Source organism: Schistocerca serialis, chromosome 1 (assembly GCF_023864345.2).
Source record: "Schistocerca serialis cubense isolate TAMUIC-IGC-003099 chromosome 1, iqSchSeri2.2, whole genome shotgun sequence".
NCBI lineage: Eukaryota > Metazoa > Arthropoda > Insecta > Orthoptera > Acrididae > Schistocerca > Schistocerca serialis.
The window spans coordinates 539,668,672-539,682,443 of record NC_064638.1 but is presented as its reverse complement, the minus strand read 5'-3'; the positions used below and the strand labels follow the sequence as shown (position 1 = coordinate 539,682,443).

Genomic DNA, 13,772 nt, shown 5'->3' with positions numbered 1-13,772 from the left:
TGACCCAGTCTCAGAAGCAAAATGTTTTCTTTGTGGCTGCCTCATCTCCACATTGCTGTAATGTGCCGAGATAGCTTCGCTCTGGGGCTTTATTCCATATACAAGGCTGGCATGCAGCAGTAGGTTTAAGATTCACATAGGACTTGGATATGGAGCCCTGCATCTTAGAATAAAGAAAAGTGTGGATCTGCCTGCTAGATAAAGTTGTAAAGTTGGTATAATGTGGACACAAATAACATTGAAGTTTTATGTGGCGGGAGTTTTGAACTGCGGTTGCGTCAAATGCTGACAGAGGTCAGTCCTGCACTACCTCTCATTTACTACACTAGCAACTTCAGCAAGCAACTGCACGGTAACTGTTACCGAATACTTTTTGTTGTGCACTGTTCATTTTATCTTTTCTTATCCTGAAATGAATGAAAAGACAAGATTACTCCTGGTCCATCACAGAGTTCAATTATGACCCTTGCAACATTAAAAGGGACTGGCAATCCCTGTGGCCATGTGTCACTTCTGCTTTTGCAGAAAGGGAGAATACTGCTGCAGGCTGCTACTATGAGAGAGAGAGAGAGAGAGAGAGAGAGAGAGAGAGAGAGAGACAGACAGAGGCATCATAATTCTAGTTTGTTTACAACTGTGGCCTACTGCCAGTTTATGGTGGCCACACTCTACACCATATTGGCAAGAAAATAAAACCTGTCAACATATTTCGACCATGTTGAAAATCTTCCCCTACAGCAACAACAGAGTTACACTAGACTTTCACTAATCCAGCTCTCAGTAGTCTAGCTTCTCAGTAATGCAGCACACATCCAGTCTCTAGCTGCTTAAGCAGAAATGGTGCATACAATAGTGAATTCTCATGTACAAATAATGGTGTGTGTTAAGTTATAATGTTAACCAATACTGCACTACGTCTGAAACTGTGGCTTTCTTTACGGTTCAGTATTATGGCTTCTAAAATAAAACTCTTCATGCTAGACCTCAAACAGAAACTCACAATTAGAGAAAAACTGAACTAAGGTTCTTCGCTAAAAGCCAATGCCACTGCTAAAAGCCAATGCCATTGAGTGCACTGCTGAACCGGCAACTATTTATAACCACATGTTAACAGACAAAGAATAATCAAAAGTGTATAGGAAAGTTACGATGAAAGTGACGAAGAAGAGGACACAAGAAGAGAGAACATGAAGGTGTGTCACACTGCTAGTGCTGAAGCTGCAGGCATCTTCCTGAAGTGTTATGCAACAATCGTGTACATGCAGTACCAATGCAATGCTTGTAAAGGCATTGTGCGACAGAACATACTGGCCGTTGCATGTCATCATTGAGACAACTAAAAATTTGGGACATATTTCATAGTGAGTGATACTACTGTACATGTACGCATTCAAGGACTAAGTTTTCTACAAAAATGAATGTATCTTTGGATTTAATGAAGTATAATCCCAATGCGTTTACAATAAATTTAAGACACTGTCAACAGTCTGACGCACTCATATGTGTAAGGAACGGTCAAATTAGCAAGTGCCTAGTGTATTTTTTATTCTATTTCTATGCTAAGTACCTTGTCATTTCTAACTATAGCATTCTCAACTATGGGTCGTATAGCTATGAATGCCCATACAAGGTAGAAAACAATATACTGCAGATTTTGTAATTATCACATTAGGTGAGAAAAGAAAATAATGTTGAAAAAGACCTTAACTCAGATGACCACTCAGCTCACTGGTGGGAAAACGCTGCTGTTTTTCAACAGAAACATTCATTTGTTGAAAGCTTAAATGCAGCCAAAAGGAGAGAACAAACAAAGAAGTTTTTACAAAAGCAAACATTTCAATTAAAGAGATCCCCAATCACCACTTTTCTTTAACCGTAAATTTAAAAGCACTAAGTCTTCATCTTCAGGCGCCTAGCAGGACAACCTTTCAAATTTGGATGTCACATCATTTACACACAAAAAAAAGTTATATAAAATTTCACCACAAATAGATGCAACTTTACCAAATATAAATGCTACCAAGTGAAAATAAAGTTACAGGTGTTTGTTGAATCTTCCTCCCCTATAATTTTTTTGTGCAAAAATTAGTTTTTTTACTAAAAAATGATTTAATGGAAATATTTTTCTGTGCTGAAAAGGACATGTAGCTCAAATATAAATATCTGTTCTACTCTAAATTTCAACAATGAAACAATTCATCATAAAAGCCAGATTGAAAAAAATCTTCAAGTGGATGTGAGAAGTGATACTGAATGCATTTGATAAATTAAATAGAGTTTTTAAAACAAGTTCCTGATGTCTGCAAAACAAAGTTGATACAATCAGGTTGTATTACACAGTTTTGATTGTTTGCAGTGACATGTCAATGTGGAAAAAATTGAAATCTGAGGATTGTACAGTGAATAGTAGAGTGTGTGTGTGTGTGTGTGTGTGTGTGTGTGTGTGTGTGCGCGCGCGCGCATGTGTGTTTGTGTGTGAGTGAGAGAGAGAGAGAGAGAGAGAGAGAGAGAGAGGGGGGGGGGGGGAGGGGGGGGGGGTACTGGGAGAAACAGAAAAAGAGGGGGGGGGGGGGGGACTGGGAGAAACAGAAAAAGATAAGACAAAAACTGTGAAGTAATGAAAGTTGAGTATATGACGGTAGAACACATGAGCAACACAGATGTTATGTAATACATGGATAATATAACCTACACTATTATATAAAAATACATTGTCGTTCAATGTAGTTACTAAAAATCTCTGAACATACGTCACTGATTTGCTTCAAATTTTTACATAATATGTTACAGTCCTGGATTTTCCATTGTTTGATTATGGCTAACAGCTTTTCTTTTATTCAGTGCTGTTTTCCTTTTTTCCCCTGCATTACTACATTCAGTGTCCATCCCATGTTTCATATGTCACCTTACAAACCACACTGCTCGCTCTACACAACACATGGCTACAAGACCTTGCTGATTGTTGGTGCAGTATTTCACATCTCACATTAATCCCACCTATATCACTATTCCTAGACCTTCAGATTGATCTCTTTTGCATAGTTTCATGTGTTATTTCCTGTACCTACCTGTCCCACATGAACTCGTATTTCACTCCTTCTCGTCTCTATTCCAGTTCGCACCTACTAACTTCACCTAATCTAATCACATCTGCTGCCCCCTTCTTCCCACTTATCCACATACAGACCTGCAACCCACTTTACAATCTTCTTATTTATTTTTTCTTTGATCGCAATGTGTCTTCATGCCAATTTCAGTTGGTTTTCGCATTTCACTATTGACCTATTCGCTGTGATTTCATCTTGTTTTCCTGTACTTCATCTGTTTCATTCTCTTCGTGATTTTTTCCATGTGTTTGGGTGTACTTTTGCAAATATTTTTGGATGTCTTTCTATATTATTTACGTATTTTTACGCATTTTTATCCTCCACCATGGATCCTTGCTCCTCCCACCTGCGTCAATACAGAAAATTTTCCTTATCCCTAGCCAGAACCCAGTCCCACATACTGTCCCTGCATTGTTGCTTGGCTCATGGAATGCCCCTAAATGACCTTACCATCAAATTACCCATCTCACCCTCATCGACATAGTCCTGCAAAACCATATCAATCAGGCCCAAACCAACTTGAAATACCTCCTCTCAATCCATACAATTCTCCTGCTATTCAATCCCAAATTCCTGGATCCAATATTACACATTGAAGCTCTTGCCCTCCACAAACTAGAGCAACATGCAGAACATCACCTCAAAAAACTCTCTAACCTGCTCACTTCCTACTCCCACCTTGGACTTCCACTATCCACCATCTCTACAGCTACCTCCCCCACATCCCCTAACTGACAAACCATATCTCACAGAGCTACTATATTTATCCCATCCTTAAAAACTCCCTCCAACCACTGTACAGAATCCAGAACCTAAGACACAAAACACAGTAATGAATCCTTCCTCAAGAAGCCTTAGCCCCACAGAAGTATCAGTCCTTTCCGATGGTCTCACCTTTTGCCCCATCCACAAATTCAATAATGCAGGACATGTTAAAGGACCTACTCCTGGTCCCTTCAGTGGATTCACTTTTTCATTGCCAGCCCTACCAATCAGAGACCAATGCTGAACCCTGCCTGACTCAATGCACCCTTCCATCCAACTGTGATCCACCCACACTGACCCAAATCACTCCCTGTAATCTTTCCAGAATTTCTTAACCTTGAACCTTGCCTCATCATCATTCCCCAAATTCTTCAGCATGCAAACCAACCTTACATTCACAGAAATCACTGCAATCCATCACCTAAAAACCATTCCCAACCTTATAATCCTAGCTGCTGACAAAGGCTCCATCACTGTTGTTTTGAACACAAGGATTACTTGGCAGGAGGCCTCTGCCAGATTCATCCATCTACAAACCTTGCCACAGTGACCCCATTCCAGAAATCCCGAAGGATCTCTAGTCTCTCCTCAAATCCTTTGGCCCATCCCTCCACTCCCTGCACTCCTACCTTCTAAATGTCACCTAAAGACCATAAACTCAACCACCCAGGATGCCCCTTTGTGGCCAGTTACTTTGTCCCCACTGAGAGAATCTCTACCTTCATCCTATTACCCACAGCCTATCCTTCAGTATAAAATATACCAACTATTTCCTCCGCTGACTCTCCACAGTTCCTGTTCCTTTACCACATGGTGCCCTCCTCATCACTATTGGTTCCATCTCCTTTCACACTAACATTCCTTATGCCCGTGGCCTTCTCTATACTTTACACCACCTTTACCAATGCCCAACGAATTCCAAACCTACAACCTCCTTCCAAGTCTCCATGACCAATTATATCCACATCCACAATTACTTCCCCTTTGAATGCACTGCCTACAAACAAATCTGAGGTACAGGTACAAGCACTCGCTTGGCACCGTTCTAAGCCAACCTATTCATGGGTCATCTAAAGGAATTCTTTCTAAACACCCAGAATCTCAAACCCCTCACTTGGTTGAGATTCGCTTATGACATCTCCATGATCTTGATTGAGGGTAAGGATACCCTATCTGCATTCCCCCAGAACCTCAACAGGCTCTCCCCCATTCACTTCACCTGGTCCTACTCAACCCAACAAGCTATCTTCTTTGATGTTGACCTTCACTTCAAACAAACCACCTTCCTTGATGTTGACCTCCACCTCAAAGACAGCCACATCAGAACCTCCATCCATATCAAACCTACCTCCACTTCAACAGCTGCCACTCATTCCGTACCAAGAAGTCTCTTCATACAGTCTAGGCACCCTTGGCTGTCGCATCTCTGGTGACGGGTAGTCCCTCTCTAACTATACCGAGTCTCACTGAGGTCTTCACAGACTGTAACTATCCTCCCAACCTTGTACAAGAACAGGACTATCTGTGAAACCATTCATGTATTCTACAAGCTAAGCTGCAGCCACTAAGCTGCATTCGACATGGGCATGACAACCGACAAGCTGTTTGTCCACAAGAATGGCCACAGACAATATCTGGCCAGCGCCTGTGAGTAATAGCAGGTGCACGTATTACGAGTTCTGATGAGTTAGTATTGTGATGTTGCTCGAAGTCTGACCTCAGCAGCCAGATGGAGGTTTTGTGTGTGTGTGTGTGTGTGTGTGTGTGTGTGTGTGTGTGTGTGTGCATTTCAATCAATGAAGGCCTTGTTGGCCAAAAGCTTACTTTCTGACGGTCTTTTTTTCATGCATATCCGTGACTCCGCATATCCGCTATATGGTGAGTAGCAACTCTCCTTTTCATAATACTGTCACATTACATACTGGATTTTCCACTGTTTGATAAGCTGTATATTTTTCAATACATACAATCCACAAATATAAATGTCAAAAATGTTGAAAATCAAACAATGGAAAATCCAGGATGGAATGTTACAATATTATGAGAAGGAAAGTTGCTACTCACCATATAGCGGAGATGCTGAGTCGTAGATACACACAACAAAAAGATTTTCACACTTAAAGCTTTCGGCCAATGGCCTTTGTCAACAGCAAACACACATACGCGTGCAAACGCGCGCACACACACACACACACACACACACACACACACACACACACACACACGTGCATAAGGAACTCACACACACAACTGTAGTCTCAGGTAACTGAAACCACACTGTGACCAGCAGCACCAGTGCATGATGTGAGTGCTCACAGGGTGAGGGAGGGATAGCATAGTGGGGATGGCGAACAGTGAAGTGCTGCAGGTTGGGCAGCGGGCAGGGGAGAGGTGGGGAGGGGGGGAATAGCAGCAAAGGAGAGACATAGAGAGGAATAGAGAGAAATAAATAAAAAGAAAGAAATAAAATGAATAAATAAAGGCTGGGTGTGGTGGTGGAATGATGGCTGAATGGGTGAGGACAGCGACTAATGAAAGTTGAGGCCAGGAGGGTAACAGAAACGTAGGATGTATTGCAGGGAAAGTTCCCACTTGCGCATTTCAGAAAAGCTGGTGTTTGTGGAAAGGATCCATATGGCACAGGCATTGAAGCAGTCATTGAAATGAAGGATATCATGTTTGGCAGTGGGTTCAACAACAGGGCGGTCCACTTGTTTCTTGACCACAGTTTGTCTGTGGCCATTCATGCGGACAGACAGGCTGTTGGTTGTCATGCCTTCACAGAATGCAGCACAGTGGTTGCAGCTTAGCTTGTGGACCACATGACTGGCTTCACAGGTAGCCCTGCCCTCATGGGATAGGAGATGTTAGTGACTGGACTGGAGTAGGTGGTGATGGGAGGATGTTAAGATAAATACCCTCTGTACAAAAGCATATCATACTCTGTGAAAGACATATAACATTATCTCTGTTGACAACACCTACAATGTCTTTGTAACTGGTTTTTAAATCTTAGTTTGTTATTCTTGATGTATGCTCTACACGGAAAATTGTGTGTGATATTAAACATGTGTGAGAGACTGTAAGTTTAAGAAAACTGTAAGTACATGTTCTTTCAAATTTTGACACTAACTACATATATGAAGATTGATAATCAACTAAAAATTGCGCTTTTTTATATAATGCAGTAAAGTCAAGAGAACAAAGCAGAACCACACAAATAAATGTGGCAGTCCACAGAGTAGTGCTGGAATGGGAGCAGGGAAGGGGCTGGATGGGTGAGGACACGAATAACGAAGGTTGAAGCTCAAATGGTTCAAATGGCCTGAGGACTATGGGACTTAACATCTGAGGTCATCAGTCACCTAGACTTACAACTGCTTAAACCTAACTAACCTAAGGACGTCACACACATCCATGCCCGAGGCAGGATTGGAGCCAGCGACTGTAGCAGCAGCATGTTCCGGACTGAAGCTCCTAGAACCTCTCGGCCACTACAGCCGGCAAGGTTGAAGCCAGGAGGGTTACGGGGACATAGGACGTATTGCAGGGAAAGTTCCAACCTGCGCAATTCAGGAAAGCTGGTGTTATTGGGAAGGATCCATATGGACAGGTCTTTCATCTATTACAGGGCTATGAGCCATGAGGTAAGGGATTCGGAGCCGGGGATGGACGAGAATATTGTGCAGGTTCAGTGGACAGTGGAATACAACTGTGAGAGGAGTGGGAAAGATAGTGGGCAGGGCATTTCTCATTTCAGGACATGACGAGAGGTAATTAAAACCCTGGCGGAGAATGTAATTCAGTTGCTCTAGTCCTGGGTGGTAGTGAGATACGAAGGAAATGCTCTTCTGAGGCCTGACAGTGGAGCTTTGGGGGGTGGTGGGAGACTGGAAAGATAAGGCATGGGAGATTTGTTTCTGTCCACGGATGGAAGGATAATTACGGTCAGTGGAGGCTTCAGTGAGACCCACGGTATATTTCGAGACAGACCACTCGTCACTGCAGATGTGACAACGTTGGGTAGCTAAGCTGTACAGAAGGAATTTCTTAGTATGGAACGGGTGGCAGCTGTCAAAGTGGAGATATTGCTGGTGGTTAGTAGGTTTGATATGGACAGAGGTACTGATGTAGCCATCTTCCAGGTGGAGGTCAACATCTAGGAAGGTGGCTTGTTGGGTTGAGTACGACCAGGTGAGGAAATGGGGGACAATTTGTTGAGGTTCTGGAAGAATGTGGATAAGGTGTCCTCACCTTCAATCCTGATAGCAAAGGTGTCATCAATGAATCTGAACCAGGTGAGAGGTTTAGGATTCTGGGTGTTAAGAGGAAGGATTCCTCTAGATGGCCCATGAATAGGTTGGCATACGATGGTGCCATGCGGGTGCCTATAGTGGTACCATGGATTTGTTTGTAGGTAATACCTTCAAAGGAGAAGGTTGTGTACAACCTCAGTTCCCAATCCCTTACCTCATGGCTCGTACCCATGTAATAGACCTAGATGCAAGACCTGCCCCATACATTCTCCCACCACCACCACCTACTCCAGTCCAGTCACTAACATCACTTATGCCATTAAAGGCAGGGCTACCTGTGAAACCAGTCATGTGGCCTACAAGCTAAGCTGCAACCACTGTGCTCCATTCTATGTAGGCATGACAACCAACAAGTTGTCTGTCCACACAAATGGCCATCAATAAACTGTGACCAAGAAACAAGTGGACCACCCTGTTGCTGAACACGCTGCCAAATATGATATCCTTCAATTCAATGACTGCTTCACAGCTGGTGCCATATGGATCCTTCCCAATAACACCAGCTTTCCTGAATTGCGCAGGTGGGAACTTTCCCTGCAATACGTCCTATGTCTCCGTAACCCTCCTGGCTTCAACCTTGTCGGCCGTAGTGGCCGAGAGGTTCTACGAACTTCAGTCCGGAACACGCTGCTGCTACAGTCGCTGGTTCCAATCCTGCCTCGGGCATGGATGTGTGTGACGTCCTTAGGTTAGTTAGGTTTAAGCAGTTGTAAGTCTACGGGACTGATGACCCCATATGTTAAGTCTCATAGTCCTCAGAGCCATTTGAACCATTTGAGCCTCAACCTTCGTTATTCGTGTCCTCACCCATCCAGCCCCTTCCCTGCTCCCATTCCAGCACTACTCTGTGGACTGCCACATTTATTTGTGTGGTTCTGCTTTGTTCTCTTGACTTTATTGCATTATATAAAAAAGCACAATTTTTAGTTGATTATCAATCTTCACATACGTAGTTAGTGTCAAAATTTGAAAGAACATGTACTTACAGTTTTCCTAAACTTAGTCTCTCACACATGTTTAATATCACACACAATTTTCCGTGTAGAGCATACATCAAGGATAACAAACTAAGATTTAAAAACCAGTTACAAAGACATTGTAGGTGTAGTCAACAGAGATAATGTTATATGTCTTTCACAGAGTACGATATGCTTTTGTACAGAGGGTATTTATCCTAACAACTCAATCATAATTTGGTTGTATTTCTTTACAATGGTGCTTATTTCTGTGAGTTACTATTTTTATATATAAAAACAAAGATGAGGTGACTTACCGAACGAAAGCGCTGGCAGGTCGATAGACACACAAACAAACACAAACATACACACAAAATTCAAGCTTTCGCAACAAACTGTTGCCTCATCAGGAAAGAGGGAAGGAGAGGGAAAGACGAAAGGAAGTGGGTTTTAAGGGAGAGGGTAAGGAGTCATTCCAATCCCGGGAGTGGAAAGACTTACCTTAGGGGGAAAAAAGGATGGGTATACACTCGCACACACACACATATCCATCCACACATACAGACACAAGCAGACACACACACATATATATATATATATATATATAAACTTTATTGACACATTCCTGGGGTCAGATACATCACATGATCACACTGACAGAACCACAGGCACATAGACACAGGCAACAGAGCATGCACAATGTCGGCACTAGTACAGTGTATATCCACCTTTCGCAGCAATGCAGGCTGCTATTCTCCCATGGAGACGATCGTAGAGATCCTGGATGTAGTCCTGTGGAACGGCTTGCCATGCCATTTCCACCTGGCGCCTCAGTTGGACCAGCGTTCGTGCTGGACGTGCAGACCGTGAGAGACGACGCTTCATCCAGTCCCAAACATGCTCAATGGGGGACAGATCCGGAGATCTCGCTGGCCAGGGTAGTTGACTTACACCTTCTAGAGCACGTTGGGTGGCACGGGATACATGCGGATGTGCATTGTCCTGTTGGAACAGCAAGTTCCCTTGCCGGTCTAGGAATGGTAGAACGATGGGTTCGACGACGGTTTGGATGTACCGTGCACTATTCAGTGTCCCCTCGACGATCACCAGTGGTGTACGGCCAGTGTAGGAGATCGCTCCCCACACCAGATGCCGGGTGTTGGCCCTGTGTGCCTCGGTCGTATGCAGTCCTGATTGTGGCGCTCACCTGCACGGCGCCAAACACGCATACGACCATCATTGGCACCAAGGCAGAAGCGACTCTCATCGCTGAAGACGACACGTCTCCATTCGTCCCTCCATTCACGCCTGTCACGACACCACTGGAGGCGGGCTGCACGATGTTGGGGCGTGAGCGGAAGACGGCCTAACGGTGTGCGGGACCGTAGCCCAGCTTCATGGAGACGGTTGCGAATGGTCCTCGCCGATACCCCAGGAGCAACAGTGTCCCTAATTTGCTGGGAAGTGGCGGTGCGGTCCCCTACGGCACTGCGTAGGATCCTACGGTCTTGGCGTGCATCCGTGCGTCGCTGCGGTCCGGTCCCAGGTCGACGGGCACGTGCACCTTCCGCCGACCACTGGCGACAACATCGATGTACTGTGGAGACCTCACGCCCCACGTGTTGAGCAATTCGGCGGTACGTCCACCCGGCCTCCCGCATGCCCACTATACGCCCTCGCTCAAAGTCCGTCAACTGCACATACGGTTCACGTCCACGCTGTCGCGGCATGCTACCAGTGTTAAAGACTGCGATGGAGCTCCGTATGCCACGGCAAACTGGCTGCCACTGACGGCGGCGATATCTAAAAACAAAGATGATGTGACTTACCAAATGAAAGTGCTGGCAGGTCGACAGACACACAAACAAACACAAACATACACACAAAATTCAAGCTTTCGCAACAAACTGTTGCTTCATCCTTACCCTCTCCCTTAAAACCCACTTCCTTTCGTCTTTCCCTCTCCTTCCCTCTTTCCTGATGAGGCAACAGTTTGTTGCGAAAGCTTGAATTTTGTGTGTATGTTTGTGTTTGTTTGTGTGTCTATCGACCTGCCAGCGCTTTCGTTCGGTAAGTCACCTCATCTTTGTTTTTATATATAATTTTTCCCACGTGGAATGTTTCCCTCTATTATATTGATATCATTAATTTGAATCCAACAATTACGTTTGTTATTGTCACTGTTGCAATTCGAAATCTTTTCTGTCGTCTTATTTTCCTCTTTCTGTTTTTGCCAGTAGTTTCACTTTGTGTTCACCTTCTCCTTTTTACAATAATCTGCTATACTATTTTATCCCGCCTATATATACTCAATAATACGTAACCCACTTCCAGATCATAACCAAAAAAAAAAATTTTTGCCGCTTTCAGCACTACCGCCGCTATAATATCCACCGTTTCTAGTTCACAAACAGTTCCTTTCACCTTTTAAACAACCATTTCGGCCAGTTCTAATAACTTTCGCTTTATTTCCATTTCCGTTTTTCCCACATCACTTATAATTTTTAGCCACTTCCTACAGGTTTTAACGTCATTATTTCTTCGTCAGACAATTGTTAGCCTCATTTTCATAATCTGCCACCACAAAACCACTCCTTTTAATATACTACACGCAGTTTTTTCGAAATTTTCCCGAATTTCTCTGTCCTTTAACGTGTTTTGGCGGCAACACAACCACCTAACCTTTATGCACATCGTTGTCTACCAACCCAAGTCCAACATAGCCCAGCTGTAACCAACACCTTTTCGCCTTTTTTCATTCCAGATCTCCAGTTACTTTCCGTCTTTAAATATGTCTGCTTGTGTCTGTATGTGTGGATGGATATGTGTGTGTGTGTGCGAGTGTATACCTGTCCTTTTTTCCCCCCTAAGGTAAGTCTTTCCGCTCCCGGGATTGGAATGACTCCTTACCCTCTCCCTTAAAACCCACTTCCTTTCGTCTTTCCCTCTCCTTCCCTCTTTCCTGATGAGGCAACAGTTTGTTGCGAAAGCTTGAATTTTGTGTGTATGTTTGTGTTTGTTTGTGTGTCTATCGACCTGCCAGCACTTTCGTTCAGTAAGTCACCTCATCTTTGTTTTTATATATAATTTTTCCCACGTGGAATGTTTCCCTCTATTATATTGATATCATTAGTTACTATTTTTATTTGCGTATACTTTTGAAGCACCTAGAAATTCACTGATTCACTTTTAGTTTTTAAGTTCAATATCTTATCTTCATATTTTCTAAAATGTGAATACATCTTCATCTCTTCTAACATATCCATTTTATGCCCTTTATTTAATTGGTGGAGTACTTTGACATTTTGTTCTATTTCTTCAAATGGGTATCCTGTATTTTGTACATTTGTGGCTATTGCTGGTGTTCTGTGTGTAGGCTTTAATGTGCTCTGTGTAGTTGGTGTTGAAATCTTGGCCTGTTTGTCCTAGGTAGAACATGGAGCATGCTTCGTGTGATATTCTGTATAATCCAGAGTCTGAGAATGGGTCACGAGCACACTACATGTTATGTATTAGCTTTCATTATAGTTTATTAGATGTGGAAAACCCAATTTTTACTTTGGGGTTTTTGAAAATATTTGGAATCTTATGTGATAAGAGTGCCAATATATGGGATGCTAGATATATATTTGTTTCTATCTTTTTCTTCTGTGGTGTCTGGGTTGTTCTGCACTTTCTCTAGAGTTGTGTCAACCATGCAAGCAGTATAATTATTGATAACTGCAATCTGTTTCACTGTGTTTATTTCCTATTGCACGTTTTCTTGGCTTAAAGGTAGTTTGTTTACTCTATGTAGCACTGACTGTACACTGCCTGTTTATAGATGTTAGCTTGTGGTTGACTTGTCATAATATTCTGTGATTTTTTATTTGTTTCCTTATTTTATTTTTATTTTGTTCAAACACAAAAAATCAAAGATGTACTAATACCTAGAAATGGCAACTTTGTCTCTCTTGACATCACAAACCTCTACATAAATATCCCGATGCAAGAAGTAACGTCTATTAATGAAGAATCTCTACTAAGATACAGCAAAATATCTATAACAGAAACCGATGAAATAATATGACCGCTGCATTTAATACTAAACTGCTGTGGGATACTAGTGTGCAACTTAGCCTGGACTTGAACTAGCCCCTTAAGTTGGACAAAATTTCAATGAAATCAATCATTTGAATAGGTGTGGGTAGTGGTGTAAAATACCTGGGCAAATGCCCAAAATTCATAAGTGCAAAGGCATTTATGCATTCTAAAGATTAATTGATAAGCAGCACTTATAAAAAATAAAATAAAAAAAAAGTAAGCTGATATTTTGTATTGGAAAAGGTGTTTAGCAACACTGCTTCTTTAGTGGTTGAGTAACCAAGTTGATAAAGCTGCTTGATAGTTATGGTACAGTTATTTGAGGAAACAAATTGGACAAGAAAGATAACTTTTTACATCTTTAATGAGGTCAGTTTTCTCTTCACAGCAATGCAATCATATGGAAGTAGATAAAGAATTCAGAATAACAGGAAACTATAGTCTATCTCGAATGTTCCTACATTTGACAATGGAGCTTTTTTTTTTATTGAAGCAGTTTAACATTTAAGAACACATTTATCATGAAGAAACACATGCCAACTGTT

The 13,772-nt window shown here is 42.6% G+C and overlaps 1 protein-coding gene across 3 annotated transcripts in view; it reads right to left on the bottom strand.

The window, feature by feature from the left end:
* LOC126475061 (nardilysin) overlaps positions 1-13,772 on the bottom strand; it is a 360,282-nt gene that overhangs the window by 153,361 nt on the left and 193,149 nt on the right. The gene's annotated exons all lie outside the window — the stretch shown is intronic.